The sequence below is a fragment of the Euprymna scolopes genome, chromosome 46 (assembly GCF_053919585.1).
Source record: "Euprymna scolopes isolate OS-2025 chromosome 46, ASM5391958v1, whole genome shotgun sequence".
Taxonomy (NCBI): Eukaryota; Metazoa; Mollusca; class Cephalopoda; order Sepiida; family Sepiolidae; genus Euprymna; species Euprymna scolopes.
In genome coordinates this window covers 139,480,048-139,501,625 of record NC_136527.1, presented here as the reverse complement: position 1 = coordinate 139,501,625, position 21,578 = coordinate 139,480,048, and the positions used below count along the sequence as shown (strand labels likewise).

Here is a 21,578-nt window from a genome sequence, read left to right as displayed (position 1 = left end):
ACTCTCTCAATTTTACGTCTGCAGACTCAAAATTTGATATACAGAGTACTGAGATTTGGAAAAATCTATGTGATCGGTTTTCGGCCAGTAATTTGGCTGTTAAGAAGTACAAGTTCAACGATTTGACCTTTGAGAACTCTACCAAACTCCTCCGCCAATTGTGGGTCTGAACACTTGAAAGTTTAGATATAAGTTCCTTGATATAAGTTCCTTAACTTAATAACTTGATTTGAGCCCAAAACAATAAATGTTAAGGGGTCGTAATAAGTTAAAAAAATTGACCGTTTGTTTTTGCTCAACATACCCCTACAAACACCCGGGCAACGCCGGACTGAAATGCTAGTCTATATATCTATAAAAGTGAACGTGTCTGTGTGTCTGTCTGTGTACATTTCCCTACGCAATAAATCTGTCAATTTTTAGTCTACAGACTCAAAATTTGATATACAGGGTACTGAGATGTGGGAAACTCTATGTAGTTTGTTTTCGGCCAGAAATTTTGCTGTTAAGGGGTCAAAAGTTCAACGATTTGGCCTTTGAGAACTCTACCAAACTCCTCCGACAATCTTTGGTCTAAACACTTGAAATTTTAGATATTGGTTCCTTGAACATGGATCTAACTTAATAACTTGATTTGAACCCCAAACAATAAATGTTAAGGGGTCATAATAGGGATCAATGTTTTTAAAAAAATTACCTCTGCGGTATCTACCTAATTACTCATACAATTTCTAGTCTAAACATTTGAAGTAGGGCAAGCTTTTACATCGGGTTGGGTCGAAAATTTTTAGTTACAAATATATAAATGTATGTATCTATGTATGTTTGCATGTCTGCCTTAAACTTTCCACACAGACAACGGATTTTACCAAGATCAGTATCGTTTGAAAGTTCGAACTTCCAGACGACAAATATCAGAAAAATTGGCTAGAAACATTAACAGCTTAACCTTTAACTAGCCACTTTTCTGCAGGGGAGTCGCTTTTATCGCCAACATTTTTGAAAGTTATCCTCCCCTTTCGATTCTCTAGCCTTAATTTTTTAAAATGTCACTTCCGGTTTGGAGGTGGTCGTAACAGCAGAGACGTCAGGTTTTTCCCCATTCTTTTCCTCCTTCGCGGTACGAGTTCGGGCCTGCCTTCCTACTACCACTTTTTTTATTCAAGAGACACATCGAAACACCCGGGCAACGCCGGGCTGAAATGCTAATATATATATATATATATATATATATATATATATATATATATATATATAAATAAATTCCCGTTCACATACACCTTTCAGGATAAAGCTAGAACCCAGAACTAGATAGAATCGAGCAATTGCATCGACAACGGACAACGCCAGACCCAAAGTGGGTTTCGATGTACTGCATCTCATCGGTGACCTGCTCCGACATAGGCGCGAACCCAGGTCATCGCACTCATGAAGCGTGCAATACTGACGACCTAACGATATCCTCTTAATGTCTAATATATATATATATATATATATATATATATATATATATATATATATATAAATCGAAATACCTCTAACCCACACAGTCGCATCAGGAGAAAGAAAAATATTTGGTTTAATCCTCCATTTAGCGTAAATGTCAAAACTAATATACCTAAGGAATTCTTCAACATTGTACAAAACTCTTTCAAATACCCATACAGATATAGTTCTATTTTCAATAAAAATTCAATCAGGATTTGTTATTCAACAATGCCTGATTTAGCACAAATAATTTTAACATCTAATAATAAAAAATTAAATCAGTCCAAAAAGTCTCTTTCCCAATTAAACCCAAAACTAACTGTAATTATAATAACAAACATCCTTGCCCACTCAATAATGATTGCATCCATAAAGATTTTATATATTCTTGCACTATTACTGAGCTCCCACTCAATCCTCCCATAACAGACACTAATATTTCGTCTTCAAGTTATTCTTCTTCCTATCCTCCATCTGATATAGTTACTAATCCAATACACCACTCGAGCAGCCCCTCCATCTACAATCATACAACTAGTAATAATCATAATGATAATAATATTAATGAGAATAATAATATTTCTCCTAACAGCCATCCTTACACTAACAATACTCATTATCCCCTCCAAAATAGTCCAGACATTGCCCCACCATTTGTTGAACACTATGAACAAAATTCAAACTATTTAACTAATACAAATCAGCAAATTAATATTAATACCAGACCTCGAGCTTTTAATAATATACATACATATATCGGCGCTATTTTAACATTAATTAAGAAACCACATTTCTTCTTTTAACAACCATAATTCTAATAATCACCAAGGAACTTCTCTAACCACTTTAATTAAAAAACTTAACTCTAACAATACCCCCTTCTCAATCCAATGCACTATCATAAAAAAGTTAAGTCTTATACTCCAGGCTCTAAGTCATATCACGTCTGCACAAATGAAGCTAGAACTATAATTACTTCCCCTCAAAATAACAATATAATAAATTCTAAAAATGAACTGATCTCTTTCGGTAAACATAAATCCAAATTTAATTATGGCAATTTTGAAATTACATAGTTATTACTTTTACCTTTCATATAGATATTTAAAAAAAAATTCTTTAACTTTACATACTTCTTAATACTTTATAATTTAATAATCCTTTATTTATTTATTATTTCTTCTTTGTATGATCGGTTTTTTATCTGCATTTTCTGCTTTATTCTTTAAACTTTCCTATCTATCTAATATATCAATCTACCCACACTTTCATATCTTGTATGTATATTTACTTATATTTTACTATATGCATTTAATTATTTCTTTTTCTTGCTTTTTCCTGAATTTGCAAATACTGGGCATCCTCTCCCCTTAAATAATTTTTATTTTTTATTTTATATTTTATATTTTATCTTTTATTTATTTATATATTGTTTATTTATTATTTATTTTCTATTTATTTATTAATTTATTCATTTATTTTCCATTTAGTGTCTTGCTGACATTTTTTTAAATGATGACTTGTACATTTCAGTTGATCTATATGATTTTGTCCTATATATTTTTTCGCACCTTTAACATTTCCTGTCTGGGTCATTTTGACATTTTATATCTAATTCTATCATAATTTAATTTTTTCCTCCTCTTTTTCTCCCCTAATCTTTCTTATTTATATTTACGCCTCGGCAGTAGAGTGAAAAGCATATCTTATTTTTCTTTTATTAATATTATTGGAATATTTTCTTTTTCCCTTGTACACATTTTTGTGAATTATTCCATGGATTTCTGCCTTTGGATTATTTTGGATCATTTTCCAATTACGGGATTTCCTACTTATGCAAATGGAAATTCAACTTTCTTGAAGTTATATATTTGGATTTTACCGTGACTGGATTATTTATCTTCCACCAGACTATCCATTCCCGTGTAATCACCTTTTTCTTCACCATATTCCCTCTGCTTCACTTTTTTGTTATCAAGTAAGATCTTTGACTTACTTGTCGTTTCATCAAATACTTTTGCATGCAAAATCCGATCCTGCATTTTGCTAATTCCTACCCTCTGATGAGAAGGAAAGTATTTCTTCGAAACTGCACGAATTAAGGACTATCCACTTATCTAGTGTTTCCTTTTCAGATTAAATATTTTTTTAACTCATTTCAAAGTGTTTTTTAACATGTTTTATTAACTGTTTGCTCATATATATATATATATATATATATATATATATATATATATATATATATATGATTATTTTTTTTTTTGGAAAAAGAATTCCAGCAGAGTGCTCAATTAAAAGGAAAATCCAAAATTTAAGAGCGTATTTATATTTTGTGTACAGAAAGTTGTTAGTTGAGACAGATCATTCGTACCGTCGGTTTCAAGCGCGATAATAATGAGTCGAATATTGGCTGAAGAGAGCTTGGTAAGGATACCTTAAACGGGCCTTATTATCGGGCTTGAAACCGACGGTACCAATGATCTGTCTCAACTAACAACTTTCTGTACACAATATATATATATATATATATATATATATATATATATATACTTGTTTATTGTTATACAAACATGTTTACATCCCGCTGCTATAGACAGCCACTTGTTTCAATCAAACAACAGATATCATCAGGCAGCGACTTGACTATCTAACAACCTCGTTGAATTCACTAGTCCATTACTTTTGAATAAAAAACCCCGAGTATATATATATATACTATATTTAAACCTTAATCAATTTTAAACCATTATATATCTATATACATACATATATATATATATATATATATATATATATATATATATATATATATATATATATATATATATACAGTGATGATCATATTTATTGGCACGGTAAAATAAAAGTTAAATTTTGTCTAATAAATTCTAAAAAAGGGATTAAATTAAAGAAAATAACAAAGTATATTATGTATTTTTAACTGGCCTTTCCGATGCAGCAATCGGATTTTAGAAAAAATAAATAACAAAGGAACAACAAACATAATTGCAAAAAACCCTTGTTCAAAATTATTGGCACGGCTTTGTTTTTCTTTTAGTATCAGTATAATATCAATCAATTTCCGGTTTACGTGCTTTCTGAACTTTTTTATAGCCATATTATGCTTGTTTAACGCTAATTCAGTGAATAATTTTTTTCAGATAATTTTTAGATAGCGATTTATTTAAACTATTATAAGTGACTAAATTATAATTTTCAATCGCCATGGTTAAAACTAAGGAACACATCGAAGACGTCAGGAAGCTTGTAGCATGCCATACCAATGGGGAGGGCTATGATAAGATTTCAAAGAAGCTAAACCTTCCCAAATCCACTGTTAGAGCCATAATAAACAAGTTCAAATCGCAAGGCTACGTTATGAGTTTAGAGGGTAGAGGGAGAAAAAGGATTCTTTCCCCAAGAGATGAACGGAAAATTTTTCGACAAGTAAAACAAAACCCAAGGATCTCTGTTGGGGAGATTGTTGATGAACAGAGCACCTCTGGAGTGAATGTATCTCGACATACAGTTGGTAGAGTTTTGAAGAGAGCTGGTTTAAAAGCATGTCGTCCGAGAAAGACTCCCTTATTGAAGCCTATGCACCTGAAAGCAAGGCTAGCCTTTGCAAAACGTCATATTAATAAAGATGTTGCATTCTGGAAACGTGTTCTATGGACTGACGAAACGAAAATAGAGTTATTTGGCCATAATAAAGTGTCTTATATTTACAGAAAATCTGGCGAAGCTTTCCTGCCTAAGAACACCATACCCACAGTGAAGCACGGTGGAGGCAGTTTGATGTTTTGGGGATCCTTTGCTGCCTCTGGACCAGGGCGACTTGTTAAGGTCACAGGTAGCATAAAAAAGGAAGATTATGTTAAAATATTGGATGAAAACCTGAAAGACTCTGCTAAAGAGCTCTCACTTGGTCGTCGTTGGTGGTTCATGCAAGATAATGACCCAAAGCATTCGGCTAAACTGACTATATATATATATATATATATATATATATATATATATATATATATATATATATAGCTTTTCTAAGAGTTGCCGTTTTAGAAGTCGGCTTATGCAAGTCATAGCTCTATTTCTATTTAACAATTGTAGTTAATTTTTTTTTCATCCTTTTTTTAATTAGAACCTTTGTAGAAGTCGGATTGAGTAAGTGCTAATTGTAAGTGCATAGGTTAATTTTTTTCCCGGAATTGTAAACTGCATTCTTTATTCTTATATATATTTTTCTCATTCAAGACCTCTTTAGACTGCCCCCCCCTTTCCATGTAAATAAGAACATTAGATAAGTGAAAATAAGATTAGGATAAGCCGAGACTCGAACCTTGTAAGCAAGGTAAAAAATAGTTAGATATTGGGGTTTGTATTACTGTACACATAGATTCGAAAAAGTTGTCAAAAAAAAAAACAAATATATAACAAATAAATGTTACCAAAGGCAAGATAAGTTACTTTTCTACCAAACTGGATATATTTTTCGTGTTTTTATTCAATGTAACAATTTTATTCAGCTCGAAAAACATACAGTGTTTACCGATGTATTGGAAAATTTAAGACGGCGCCTCACTCCCTCTTTAAGACGGTAAGTTGAGAAAAGGTGTTATAAATAGAAAAAAACTAGACAAAATACTATTTAAAACCCGCCGAATATATGCCAACCTATGTCACGGTAACATATATTGAGCGAGTTTTTAACAGTATTTTATCCAGTTTTTTATTTATAGCACCTTGTCCCAAACTTACCGTGTTAAAGAGAGAGTCAGACGCCATCTTGAATTTTCCAAGACATCGGTAAACATTGTATGGTTTTTGGGCTGAATAAACATGTTAAATTGAATAAAACCACTAAAAAATGTTCCAGTTAGGTAGAAAAGTAACTTATCTTGCCTTTGATAACATTTATTTGTTATATATTTTTTGACAACTTTTTCGAATCTACGTGTACAAACCCAGATATTGTTTAAATTATAAAAAGAATTGATTGTTCATTCTTTTAAAAAACTGAATATCAAAAATGCTAGCTAAACAAGAATGAACAATACAAATTAAAAATATATTGTTAAAAAATAGGTTAGGTTAAAAATAGGTAAGGAGAGGATTCTTTGTTTGCAGAAGTGTATTTTGGACAAATATGCATAACCACGTGAATTTGGTCACGTTTGGGAAACACACTTCTGACATATAGACAAAGGACGATTCTCCATATAGTTCTATGGGTTCGAATTTCAGAGGGTTTTTTTTACACCGGCATCACCACATTATCAAGACCAAGAGGCCACTCAAGGATAAGGGTCAAAGAGTGTACAGTAGAAATTGGACAATATAGTAATCGATAGTAATGAAAATTCGGTAAATTTGATAACTTATATTGAACGCCTCATCAAGAACTTGTTTACGTTAGACTTGAACACAACCATATTGTACCTATTTACAATGCCTCCCCACGAGACAGAGTTAGACACCAGGGTCGTTTTTTTTAACGTGGAGAAAAGGTACAAAAATAAAAATTGTCTCAGTCGTGAAGGATTTCTCCTCCACCGAAAGAGAACAAGAAATAGAAGTGCAGCATCTGAAGAACAGATACTACCACTTTGATCTTGGCCAAAAAGGCCAAGTAATTATTGTAGTCGGCCGGAAAGCAGGAAAACGGAAGACAATTTCACAGACGTGCAGTTCTAAGAAAGAAGTTTTGTTCATGGAATCTACGTTTAGGTTTAGGCACAGATAAAGAGTGGGGGGAATTATTGATAGTGTTTTCAGCTAGACTAGTATTTCTTGTGAAAGTAGACTGAAGCTCAGTCGAACACTTTCCATTAAAATAACGATACATCAGAGACAAACTCGCAACATATCTTCTGTGAGATAGAGGTTGCAGGGAAGAGAAAAGGACATCTCCTACGAGGCTACGAAGTCTATTTTGAACTCTATCAAGGCAGGACAAGTCCTTTCTAGCAGCTCCTGCCCAGATGTGGCAACAGTATTCCATCATTGGACGTTTTGTAAACAGTCGAGTCTTTTAGTTGTCATTCCAAATATACACTCGTGCGGCGACCATTTGTCCACGCAGTTATATATACTGAGTGCACACAACGCAACACTTTGCGTAACCCTTCAAATAATATGTATCTTTCCTCCTCTCTATAAGTGTTAAAAGAAATAGAAGAACTGTGAATCTATCACTATGTCACCCTCTCTTTCCTCGCTAATATATGCAACATAAGAATCCACAAAACTGTATAAATGTCACTCCCCCTCATCATTGTTATATATATATATATATATATATATATATATATATATATATATATATATATATTCAATATGAATCGGTCCTGGATATGACCTAAAACTATATCCGATGGTAAGGCCCCACCTTGTGGGCCTTGGGGAGTGTGGAGCCACCCTTTAATTGCCATTGCTCCCAGGTCCACTCTGACCCGGAGTGGTAGTACCTGTTAGGGTCCCAGCTATGGGTTAAATAGAATCTGACTTAAAAAAAAATTGCATCAGCAGTGAGATATCTACTGGATCGATAGAAAGATCCCACCATTTTTCCAGCGTTAGTCTGCTAGTCAGTCAGAGAGAAAGTTGAGAGTCAGTCAGTTGGCAGCCAGTGGTCAGCTGACCCTTTAGAAGCGCAAGGAAGAACAGTAAAAAAAAACTGTGTGGATCCCGAATTTGTAATTCCTGACAGTCTGGCACTTAAATATAACAGGTGGACCAATGACACTATTTCCAGATAATAGAGCAGACTTCTTCCACTTTTATATTCTGTCTACCATATCGACACTAAAAACTAAAAACCTATTCCGGACTTTCGAGAAAACGAATGAATTCCTTAACCCCTCCCCCATATCAAACACCCCATCCAACTCTTAGCTCATAAGCAAGGTGAATTGGTGTTACTTGGGCATGCAACGTCGTTACATTAATAGAAAAAAGAGTTTTTTTTTAATATGAATATCAATAGACAACAAACATTTTTTATAGGAGTTAGATTTTTCTCAGTGTGTCTGTCTATCTGTCGGTCTGTTTCCCTTCAGCATTCGACCGGTTCAATTTGAATTCCTGGCGTCATCATTATTCGATGGTCCAATGAATAGACTGATTAAATGCACTTGTGATGTTAGATTGTATAAAAGCCGTCAAAATCCGACACCCTTCTTTAATCGTTTTTTTTCGATTATTGATTATTGATTATTGATTATCGATACTAATCAGACGTATTCCGATACAAAACCTACGTAAGAACATTCCAAGACAAATCAAGTACCATTGTGTCAAATTTCACAATAATCGGCCCAACCATTTCAGAGTCCATAGAGAACACACGCATTCTCTCTCTTTCTCTCTTACTCACACACTCACAGTTCTTTGATATAGATAGATAGATAGATAGATAGATAGATAGATAGATGCATGTACACACTGGTTCTGTTCCTAATTACATTACTTATGAGTGTATCAAGTATATATGTTATACAGTTTTGACAAAATTATTTTTCCATTCTTTCAGCAGATGTGAATCACATTGCAAGATGCGGATTTTAAATTCAAAATTTATTTGAAAGCTTTTAAATTGGCGGATAAGAAGGAATTTCTGGATAGAAACCGACACCCGTTGTCAGATAGACCAACCTTTGTGCTTTTGTAGCTGTTGTCATGTGTCATCTTTCAACAACCAAAAGCAACGTCGTTACATTAATAGAAAAAAGAGTTTTTTTTAATATGAATATGACAACAAAAATTTTTTTATAGGAGTTAGATTTTTCTCAGTGTGTCTGTCTATCTGTCGGTTTGTTTCCCTTCAACATTCGACCGGTTCAATTTGAATTCCTGACGTCATCATTATTCGACCGGTCCAATGAATAAAGAATCATCTTTGTGTTTTTGTAGCTGTTGTCATGTGTCATTTTTCAACAACCAAAAGCTAATGTGTTGATCATCTTATAACGAACTTTTGTTGTATAATAAGGGGACAGGCTGTGAAGAAATCGGAGAGGCAAGCCAAGAACGTGATGTGAGGGTCACGTTTTAAGCATGGCAACATGGAATGTTGGACACGAGCGTCACCGTCACATAATTGGAATGCGGTGATGTTTCAAGGCCAAACAAACAAAAGGAAATTGGCCTACAATCGAAAACAACGGTTGTGGATTATTTGGACAATTATGCTTTGAATTAATAAAAAATAATAACATCAACAAATATTTTATGACCAGATCGGAATGCAGCTGACATTCGCAGCTGGGGCTAGAGAAACGTGACCGATACCAATATAAACAAAGATGTTTTGGTTTTACAAAAAGAGTAGCCGGCCGACGCGGTGAGAACAAGTCTGTCATCTGTCAACACCCCCGCCACGCCTCTCTCCTCGCTAGTGGAGTCAGTGACAACCGACACCAAAGTGTAAAGAAAGATTGTTTAAAATAAACTCAAATTCTTTTGTAAACAGTCGAGTCTTTTAGTTGTCATTCCAAATATACACTCGTGCGGCGACCATTTGTCCACGCAGTTATATATACTGAGTGCACACAACGCAACACTTTGCGTAACCCTTTAAAGAATATGTATCTTTCCTCCTCTCTATAAGTGTTAAAAAAAATAGAAGAACTGTGAATCTATCACTATGTCACCCTCTCTTTCCTCGCTAATATATGCAACATAAGAATCCACAAAACTGTATAAATGTCACTCCCCCTCATCATTGTGTTATATATATATATATATATATATATATATATATATATATATATATATATATATATATATATATGTCACCGCCGTCTCTCTTCAATATGAATCGGTCCTGGATATGACCTAAAACTATATCCGATGGTGAGGCCCCACCTTGTGGGCCTTGGGGAGTGTGGAGCCACCCTTTAATTGCCATTGCTCCCAGGTCCACTCTGACCCGGAGTGGTAGTACCTGTTAGGGTCCCAGCTATGGGTTGAATAGAATCTGACTTTAAAAAATATATATATACTCCATTAAAAATCGTTCCTCAAAATAACTAGATTCGGCATTAAATAACCTGAAAAAGGTTGATATGCCGTAAAACAAAAACAACCAACCAACCAATCAATACGAATCTCCCATCATATCGCTTAAACATGACAACACGCTATTCAACACAAATTATGCAGTCGAAATTACCTGAACATTACTGAATTATTAAACAAAACAACTAATCATGTAAAAAGGTGCAAAATTGCCGCTATTTTGTTTAAATCGAAACGGAACGTTTCATCAAATTCTATTTTGTATTTTCTTTAATAAATAATTTTTTACGTTATCGATTTTCGTAATTTTTGGATATAATCTTAAAAATACGATGAATACGTAGATACCATTGTTTTCATGTGAAATTCAGTTTTACGATTTCCAAAATTTTGTCCCAATAGTGTAGAAGCGCCTAAATTGTCGTTAAAAAGGATTTAAAAGGGGGAAAACGTTGATATAAACAAGTGAAGCATGCATGGTCCCCCGTGAGTTCATAGTGAACGAAGCATAAAAAATGACTAGTTTCAGCATCTACCCCCCCCCACACATTTAGCCTCAAAAGTCCCCAGGGGATGCCGAATTTTGGTGAAAATGAACAAACGGTGCAGTTTTAGGCCTTAACTAAATTTGAGTTCTGCACCATGCAAAAAAGAAATGATTAATTCCATCACCCAAAAGCCCCAAAAGTCCCAATGCCTTAACTTATTTAAATTTTAGTTCAGCACCATGCAAAACTGCTAAATAGACATACGCAGAAAATTTTGGACAAAAATGGTAAAACAGTTCCAAAAATGGAGTGTTTTTATTAGTCCTAAGAGAGACCCTGGGGCACACCCAATAGTTATCGCGAAGTATAGACAAACAAAATTATATAAATATCAGTTAGTTACAACTTTTCAGAAAGTTTTATAAAAATACAAGGCATCGATTTTTTTTTTTAAATAAGCACAAATGTGTCAATTTTAGCTAGTTTAATCCGAAAGCACCCCTAGGAGGGGGGGGGGCAACCGGAGTGTAAATTTTAGCCATTTTAACCAAAAAGTCACACCTAGGGCAACCAGAGTTTTCCCGACAAATCCGTTCTGTTACTTTTTAACTCATATCATGTTTAATGTTTGTGCAAAATTTACAAAAATTCGAAGGCATAGTTATTGAAAAAAGTGCAAACAGACGAGCGGACGAAAGCGAATTTACAGGTCCACCCTCCTTTTGTCGGCGGGGGGGGGGGAGGAAAGGATTAAAAAATGCATGGAAAGCAGTTTCCTCGCCGAAAGAGAAGAAGAAAGGATGGCGGCAATTTTCATTGGTTGAAAAAATAAAAGTGGGTGGAGCATGAGGAAAGTGGGTGGAGCATGAGAAAAGTTAATTTCCTTTTCCTTTTTTCCGAAAATATAAAAGAAAGTTTTATTTTGAACAGAGAAAAACGTCGTCGTCGAATTGATTCTCCGGACACAAGTCAAGAATTCTGATCAGATCAACCAATTCAATCAAGATGATTAAATTCAGAAGTAAGTCTATAGTTGTTCTTTTTTACAATAGTGGCGCATACAAAGTGCCTCCAGTAAGTTTCCAGACCTTTTCGTGTGTGCAACTTTATTCATAGTATAAGCACAGCCAAAACGAAAGGAGAGAGTATTTTTTGACGGACTCTTCTCTTTCTTAAAAAATCTACCAATAAAAAAAACTATACAAAAAAAAAAAAACGCCAAATATATGTCAGCCTATGTCACGGTAACATATTGAGCGAGTTTCTAACAGTATAGTGTTTTATTTAATTTTAACTCATTTTCCCAAACTTGCTGAATTTATTTGAATTTTCCAATAAATCGGTAAACACTGTTTTTCGATCTGAATAAACATTTTACATTAAATAAAAAACACTAAAAATTATCCAGTTTGGGTAGAAAAGTAACTTATTTTGCCTTTGATAACATTTATTTGTTATATATTTGTTTTTCGACAACTTTTTCGAATCTATGTGTATAGTAATACAAACCCTATTTCTTTTATTTTAAGGGAATGAAAAGATATCAAACAAAACATAGTTTCTCGTTGTCCAGTAAGAAGGCCGAATTATTGTTAGGCTTTCCTTAATGTTCTCCTTTTTTCTCTGTTTCACGGTAACGTTTCATGCTTGGGTTTTATATCTGCCGCCATGTTGAATTATTCCGTTGTATCTGTTAGGATATGAAGGAGAGATAAAAACGAGGCGTATTTAGCGTACAAGAAACCATTCTTATTATATCCAAGGGACGTAACTCGTACAGTTAAAAAAAAAGATGAGATAATCCATATATATTGACAATAAATACATATATTTTTTTAATAAGTTTTGGTTTCGTTTTCGATTCAAGCTGATGCAGTGCACTAAAGTCATATGGATATATATATGTGTGTGTGTGTGTGTGTGTGTGTGTGTGTGTGTGTGTGTGTGTGTGTGTGTGTGTGTGTGTGTGAATAAAAAATCAATACGAAAAATATATGAATGTTTATATCTTTTCTGTATTTATTTCCTGTGAGTTGACGTGTAGGAATACAAAAAGTCTTTTGAAAAAAAACAAAACAAGAATGTTTCCTTCAAAAGCACATATTTTCGACCGATCCTTCGATCTTCCTCAGTGTGAGTATATATATATATATATATATATATATATATATATATATATATATATATATATATATATATATAGCAAAAATTGTAATTAGTAAAAGCCTGAAGTGTTCAATACTATTGCAGAGCAAATGTATTTTTTATTACCGTTTTATCTGCTTAGTTACACATAAATATCATATTATACTAGCATACTTTATGACCGGGCTACGCCGGGTGTCCCTGCTAGCTTAGGTAAATAATTTAATTTTGATGTCTTAACAAGAGCTACAATGGTCAAGATCAAAGTGTAGTATCTGTTCTTCAGATGCTGCACTTCGTTTTCTTGTTCTCTTTCGGTGGAGGAGAAATCCTTCACGACCGAGACAATTTTTATTTTTGTACCTTTTCTCCACGTTAAAAAACGACCCTGGTGTCTAACTCTGTCCCGTGGGGAGGCATAGTAAATAGGTACAATAATATCAGAGCATCTCCATTTATGGTGAACACCCGCAGAATGCCAACATCAATATTTCACATATGAATGAGTCCGCTGTGGAATTTCCACAGGTCTCACTAGTTAAATATAAAAATGGCAACAGGAAAAAGTCTACTTAACAACAACAAAATTGCTCCTGACGACGATCAAGGATCAAAAAGGCTAGAAGAAAATGGCTGACAAATAATCACACAGAAATGGCAAATTTTTCTGTTTTTTTTTTTGTTCTTTTGTCGTTTTTTTGTTCTTTTTGTTCTTTTCTTCTTTTTTTTATCTTTTTGTCTTTTTTTGTTGTTCATCTTATTCGTTTTTCTTTTTCTTCTTCTTTGTCTTTTTTCTTTTTTTTTTCTTCTTTAATCTTATTTTTGTTTTTTTTTTCTTATGTTTTGTTCTTTTTCGTCTTTTTGTTTTTGATCTTCGTCGTTTTTTTCTTTTTCTTCTTCTTTCTTCTATTGTTCTTCTTCTTCTTTTTCTTCGTCTTCTTTTTCCTTCTTTTCGTTCTTCTTTTTCTCCGTCATTTTATTCTTCTTTTTTGTTGTTTTTGTTGTTCTTTTTTGTTTTTATTCTTTTTCTTTTTCGTCATTTTTTTCTTCTTTTTTTTGTTTTATTTTGTTCTTCCTTTTCTTCTTCTTTGTTTCCAAGAAAAATCTTTTAAGTTGTCGAAGCTACATCAGGTCAAGTAATGTTTTCCCCCGAAAAATATGAATAAAAAAGTTGATAAAAAAAAGAAAATCCAACGATTTTAGCGAAAATAGAAGTGAAAAAAGGCAGTTTTTCTTTTTCTTCTTCTTTGTCTTTTTTCTTTTTTTTCTTCTTTAATCTTATTTTTGGTTCTTTTTCGTCTTTTTGTTTTTGATCTTTGTTGTTTTTCTTTTTCTTCTTCTTTCTTCTATTGTTGTTCTTCGTCTTCTTTTTCTTCGTCTTCTTTTCCCTTCTTTTTTTCCGTCATTTTATTCTTCTTTTTTGTTGTTTTTGTTGTTCTTTTTTGTTTTTATTCTTTTTATCTTTCGTCATTTTTTTCTTCTTTTTTTTTTTTGTTTTGTTGTTCTTTTTTGTTTTTATTCTTTTTCTCCTTCGTCATTTTTTTCTTCTTTTTTTTGTTTTTTTTTTTTGTTTTGTTGTTCGTGGTGAAATACCGGGAAGCTCTAGATGAAGGTCCTATTAACTCAGTTAAATTTTCGTCTAGGTGATGAAAATGAAATGAAAAATGCCGGCGGAGTTCAGACAGAAAATCTTAAAAAATAAAGTCAATGGTCTTGTCTAGATGAAAAGTGCAAAAGTTAAACCTCAGACGAATGAAAAAAGTGAGGTTGCAAACAATAATTTGCTTGTTACTCAGGAATTATTCGAAGTGAAAAGGAAAGCGTATAATCTTCTATGGTGCAGCAAGAAGAGCCATACTATACTATATACTATACTATACTATATACTATACTATATACTATACTATACTATATACTATACTATACTATATACTATACTATATACTATACTATACTATATACTATACTATACTATATACTATACTATACTATATACTATACTATATACTATACTATACTATATACTATACTATACTATAAGTGTATAATCTTCTATGGTGCAGCAAGAAGAGCTATACTATACTATACTATACTATATACTATACTATACTATACTATATACTATACTATAAGTGTATAATCTTCTATGGTGCAGCAAGAAGAGCCATACTATACTATATACTATACTATACTATATACTATACTATATACTATACTATACTATATACTATACTATACTATATACTATACTATATACTATACTATACTATATACTATACTATACTATATACTATACTATACTATATACTATACTATATACTATACTATACTATATACTATACTATACTATAAGTGTATAATCTTCTATGGTGCAGCAAGAAGAGCTATACTATACTATACTATACTATATACTATACTATACTATACTATACTATATACTATACTATAAGTGTATAATCTTCTATGGTGCAGCAAGAAGAGCTATACTATACTATACTATATTATACTATACTATATACTATACTATAAGTGTATAATCTTCTATGGTGCAGCAAAAAGAGCTATACTATACTATACTATACTATATTATACTATACTATATACTATACTATAAGTGTATAATCTTCTATGGTGCAGCAAAAAGAGCTATACTATACTATACTATATACTATACTATAAGTGTATAATCTTCTATGGTGCAGCAAGAAGAGCTATACTATACTATACTATACTATATTATACTATACTATATACTATACTATAAGTGTATAATCTTCTATGGTGCAGCAAGAAGAGCTATACTATACTATACTATACTATATTATACTATACTATATACTATACTATAAGTGTATAATCTTCTATGGTGCAGCAAAAAGAGCAATACTATACTATACTATATTATACTATACTATATACTATACTATAAGTGTATAATCTTCTATTGTGCAGCAAAAAGAGCTATACTATACTATACTATATTATACTATACTATATACTATACTATAAGTGTATAATCTTCTATGGTGCAGCAAAAAGAGCCTTCTCTGATAAGAAAAAAATTGTCGTTCGACTAAGCTGTCGGAGCTACATCAGGTCAAGTAAGGTTTTTTTCCAAAGTAAAAACCAACAAATATGAGTAAAATAAGTTGGAGAAGATTCAGATTTATTTGATAAAAAAGAAGAAAATCCAATGAGACATTTTTTTTATTTTTATGCTATCTCAAACAGAAATGACAATTCTTCTCTTTCTAAAAAAAAAATACTTAAAGTTTACGCATAAATCTATACTTTCGTATATTAATTTTATGTGAATAAATTAAGTAGTTATATATATATATATATATATATATATATATATATATAAGAACAAAAAACAAACAAAAACAAAAAAGAAGAATAAAATTATATATATATAAATATAGTTCTTAGTTATATATATATATATATATATATATATATATAATTTTATTCTTCTTTTTTGTGTTTGTTTGTTTTTGTTCTTGCTTTTTCTTCCTTTTCTTCTTCTTTGTTTAAAAGAAAAATATTTTAAGCAGAAATGACAATTCTTCTCTTTCTAAAAAATTCCGTATAAAAAATTATTCTTGCTTCTTAAAAAAAAACTATTACCTTAAAGTAAGTTTTGCGTCTTTCTTGATCTTTTCTTACCTTTAATTCTATTCTTTCTCTCTTCTGAACTGTTACGAGAACCTTTAAGGTTCGCCAAAATGTGCACATTTTTTTGTTGAGTTCTATAACCGTATTTGAAACCCTTAATCTTTTCTTTTTTTCGTCTTTCTTTTTTCTTTTTTCGGCTTCTTTTTCTTTATTATCTTCTTTTTTTTCTTCTTTTTTGTTGTTCTTCTTTCCTCGTCTTTTTTTTTTCTTTTTTTTTTGTTCTTTTTCTTCTTTTTCGTCTTCTTTTTTCTTTATTTTCTTCTCGTGTTTCTTCTTTTTTGTTTTTTTTTTGTTTGTTGTTGTTCTTCTTTTTCTTATTCTTCTTGTATCATGGCTTTTTATTGCAAACATCAACGATCATATTTCCCCAGTCCTATCTGAATTCTGTCTTTTTGTTGAGTTCTATAACCATATTTGAAACTCTCACCGAACTTTGCTCGTTGTCTTTCTTTGCTGCTCTAATGTCAGTTTGGCATTAATTATCTTTATTTTTTAAATCTTTTTTTTTCTTGGGAGTCACCACTCATCAAGGCCCGAATGTCACTCAAGGATAAGGGTTAATGAATATAAGGTGGTAGTTTAGTAATCGTTAATGGTGTGAATTGGGTAGAATTTGATCATTTATGTGGATGGCTTAGTAATAATTTGTTTACATTGAACTTGAAGACTACCATGTTATGTCAAACTGAGACAGCAGAAAAACGGAACATTGTTCCACAGGCGAGCAGTTCTGATGCAGGCACAGAGAGTAGGGGAAATCGTTTATAGTGGTTGTAGGGAGTCGAGTATTTTTGTAACATTTTGGCAGGGGGAACCCTAGATTGGAGTTCAGTCGGCAAAATAACGATAAAGCAGAGACAGGCTCGAAACGTCTCTTTTGTTTGAAACTCTTAATCTTTTCTTATCTTTCAATTCTATTCTTTCTCTCTCATGAACTGTTACTAGAACCTTTAAGGTTCGTCAAAAGGGGACATTTTTTGACAGTCAAAATACAGTCTTTTATACGGTTAAAAAGTGAACTTCAGAATTTATTATTATTTTTTCTTCCTCCCCTTTCAATTTATTTTTCCCTTTTTAAATAAAAGTTTACAATTTTTTCAAGTTATTTTGACTTTCTCTTCTTTCTCCTTGTCTTACTTGTAAATGATTTTATGCAATTGGGTTTTACAGGTTCTAGTATTTTAATACGTCTAATTTGGCTGATATTACATTCGGACAAAACAGAGTTATCAACTTATTTTTTTATTTTTTTCAGCCCTAAATTGTTGCATGTGTTTGCTGTTTGCCGTTTTCATTTTGCTGGAGAATGGGGTCGCTTCGCCACCGATCTACATGAACCGAACTGAACGCAACGCTCCAAGGAATCCATACTCGATTAGAAATAAGGTAAGCATATCAGAATTCGGTGCTTGCACAGTTTAATTAAGACATCTAAAATTAAAATATTTAAAAAAGGTTATATTGTATGCATTTGTTATGAACTGAAGATCCCCGAAAAACTATTCACTTAATTTAATAGAGTATTTTTGTTACACCCAAGGCGACTGCCACCGACCTCCTCTGCAACAAAGTATCACGCCCGTCGGAGTTACCTCCAAGTTTAGCACTATGTTGTGCCACTGTGATATCATCCCCCCACCTCATGTGATGTAGAATGAATATAATACAAATTTAATATTTATTCTTTTTTTTTATTCCAAAAAGGGATAACAAAAATAATATAAACGTTCCAAAGAAATTTATTTAAAATTTAATAAATCATCTTCCGGCTTTGGTCACTCACGGAGAAATGGACAACAATACAATTTGCCATAAATTTTTCTCTTTTCTTTGGCATAATTTTGTCTCTCTGTAAACAGGAGGTGTGGGGAGAAAACAGTTTCTGATGTTGAATATTATTACTTCTACAAAGCTTTATATTTATATGTAATATTACAATATTCATAATTATTTTTATAATATGTATGTAATATTACAATATTAATAATTATTTTTATAATTTATATGTAATATTACAATATTCATAATTATTTTTATAATTCATATATAATATTACAATATTCATAATTATTTTATAATTTATATGCAATATAATAATATTCATAATTATTTTTATAATTTATATGTAATATTACACTATTTTTATAATTCATATGTAATATTACAGTATTCATAATAATTTTTATAATTCATATGTAATATTACAATATTTTTATAATTCATATGTAATATTACAATATTCATAATTATTTTTATAATTCATATGTAATATTACAATATTCATAATTATTTTTATATTTCATATGTAATATTACAATGCCAATATTTTTTTTACTTACGATATAAATAATTATTTTTCTATTTCCAGCATTTTGCAAAATTTAGACGGTGTGAATGGCTGTGGTGGCATTGTTCCTTGATACCTAGGTATATTTGAAAAAAGCCGCCATAGAAATAGCTGCCAAACATTTTGAATTTCTTCACGAAATAAAATGTTCTCTCTCTTTTGAACCAAGAGTTTTGTGTCGATTGATTTTAATAAGTAAACGATTTTTCCTTTTTTTTTTTTCCTAATTATATTTCAAGTGTGCCTAGATTTGTATTAAAACCTTTTGCAGAAGAGCCCCGCCAAACAAATAAAAGTACTCTAAAATACAGACAAATTTCGGGGGTATATATATTTTAAAAATTGGTAGAAGGGAAAATTATCCCCAACTCGCATTTAGGTAAAAATGCACTTACGTATAAATAAAAAATATTTGAATTCATTAAAAAAAAAAGAACCGCATAATTATATGAAACTAATTATAGCTATTGTAGTATTACACGTTAATTTGGTATTTAGTTTTCAAAAACCCATTTTTACTATTTATTTGAAAATAAAATACAACTTATGTATGGGTCGTTGAATTGTATTATATCTGTGTGTGTGTGTGTGTGTGTGTGTGTGTGTGTGTGTGTGTGTGTGTGTGTGTGTGTGTGTGTGTGTGTGTGTGCGTGTGTGTGTGATTTATTTGTTTTTATTAGCGATACTTTTTGAATGAATTCACTGTGCCTGTTTTACAAATATTTTAATGGAATGTGTTCTGATGAACTCGTTGCACTTGTAGCCCCTCGATGCACATATCCCCAACAAACTCGCATAGCAATGAGATCTCATCCTTTCACTATTGTTGTCCTTAAATACCAGAAAGCTTTCTATTCTAAAAGTTTTAGTTTTTAGTTTGATTTCATCTTCACAAACTTAACATATTCAGCAGCGAGCTAGCTTCCATTTGTATTTTTCAAATATACACTGCATTTTTTTTCGGACCGATTAAATATTTTAAATTAAATAAAAGCACTAAAAACTAATCAAGTTAGGGAGAAAAGTAACTAATCTTGCCTTTGTATCACATTTATTTGTTATATATTTGTTTTTTGACAACTTTTTCGAATCTATGTGTATAGGAAAACAAACCAAATGATTAAATGTGTTTTATAATTTAAAATTTAAAATTAAAACTTTGAACAATAAAAACAAAATTTTGGTTTTAATTTTACGAAAAGAAATATTGCAAGATGAAGTTTAAAAATGATTAAATGTGTTTTATTTTATAATTAAAAATAAAACTTTGAACAATAAAAACAAAATTTTGGTTTTAATTTTACGAAAAGAAATATTGCAAGATGAAGTTTTAAAATGATTAAATGTGTTTTATTTTATAATTAAAAATAAAACTTTTAATAATAAAAATAAAATTTTGGTTTTAATTTTACGAAAAGAAATATTGCAAGATGAAGTTTTAAAATGATTAAATGTGTTTTATTTTATAATTAAAAATAAAACTTTGAACAATAAAAACAAAATTTTGGTTTTAATTTTACGAAAAGAAATATTGCAAGATGAAGTTTTAAAATGATTAAATGTGTTTTATTTTATAATTTAAAAATAAAACTTTTAATAATAAAAATAAAATTTTGGTTTTAATTTTACAGTGGATAAACTGAAGCGAGGCTTAGCTGTTGGCCGGACGACTCCCTATTAGCGATTATATATTATATAGAATAAAAATATAAATGTATACAGGGGGAGTTTTTTGTGATACTACAATATCCATTATTTTTTGTAACAATTTTAATGTGATACTACAATATTCATGAATTTTTTTATAATTTAATTACAATATTATTGTTCTATTTCCAGTACAAATGGTGCAAATCGAGTTCGTGGCTTTGTCCGAAGATACGTGAATACGACTCGTGAAGACCGTCGTTATAGAAATAACTGCAAAACGTTTTGAATTTTTTCACGAAATAAAACTTTCTGTTTTGTTTCATCTGTGATTTTTGTGACAATTGAGGTTTTTTTCAATTACTTTTCAATTATTATATGGTTCGAAGATATTTGAACTGCTAAACGCCAAATCTGCCGATTCCATGAAAAAAAGCTTTTTTTCCCCAGAATTTACAGCGTGTTATTGTCGAAAATTTATCCTCTTTCAGATAAATTCGATGGCAAACTAACAAAACTGCAGAAACAAAATAAAAGGATGAAATAAAAAGAGGAGGGGAGGGGGGTAAAAATACGATAGAAACGAAGAAGAGATTTTATTTACAAAAAGTTTCAAAATTTTTCCTTTACAGGCATTAAATACAAAAACAAAGAACGCCAAAGTAACAAAATGTGATACAAAAAAAAAAAGAACGCTGGTTATTATATTGCAAATGTTGTATCAACGAACAAATACAATATTAAAAATTCAAATAGGAGTACTTCCT

General features: G+C 31.3%; 1 long non-coding RNA gene across 2 annotated transcripts; it reads left to right on the top strand.

The window, feature by feature from the left end:
• The first annotated feature begins 11,891 nt into the window (after nt 1-11,891).
• Nucleotides 11,892-21,141, top strand: LOC145271185 (uncharacterized). 2 transcript variants are annotated; one of them, XR_013865733.1, is made up of 3 exons: nt 11,892-12,015; nt 18,073-18,203; nt 21,004-21,141. It is a non-coding gene; the product is annotated as an uncharacterized LOC145271185 (long non-coding RNA). The 2 variants fall into 2 exon arrangements; XR_013865732.1 differs by lacking the exon at nt 21,004-21,141 and adding an exon at nt 19,186-19,328.
• The last annotated feature ends 437 nt before the right edge of the window (nt 21,142-21,578 follow it).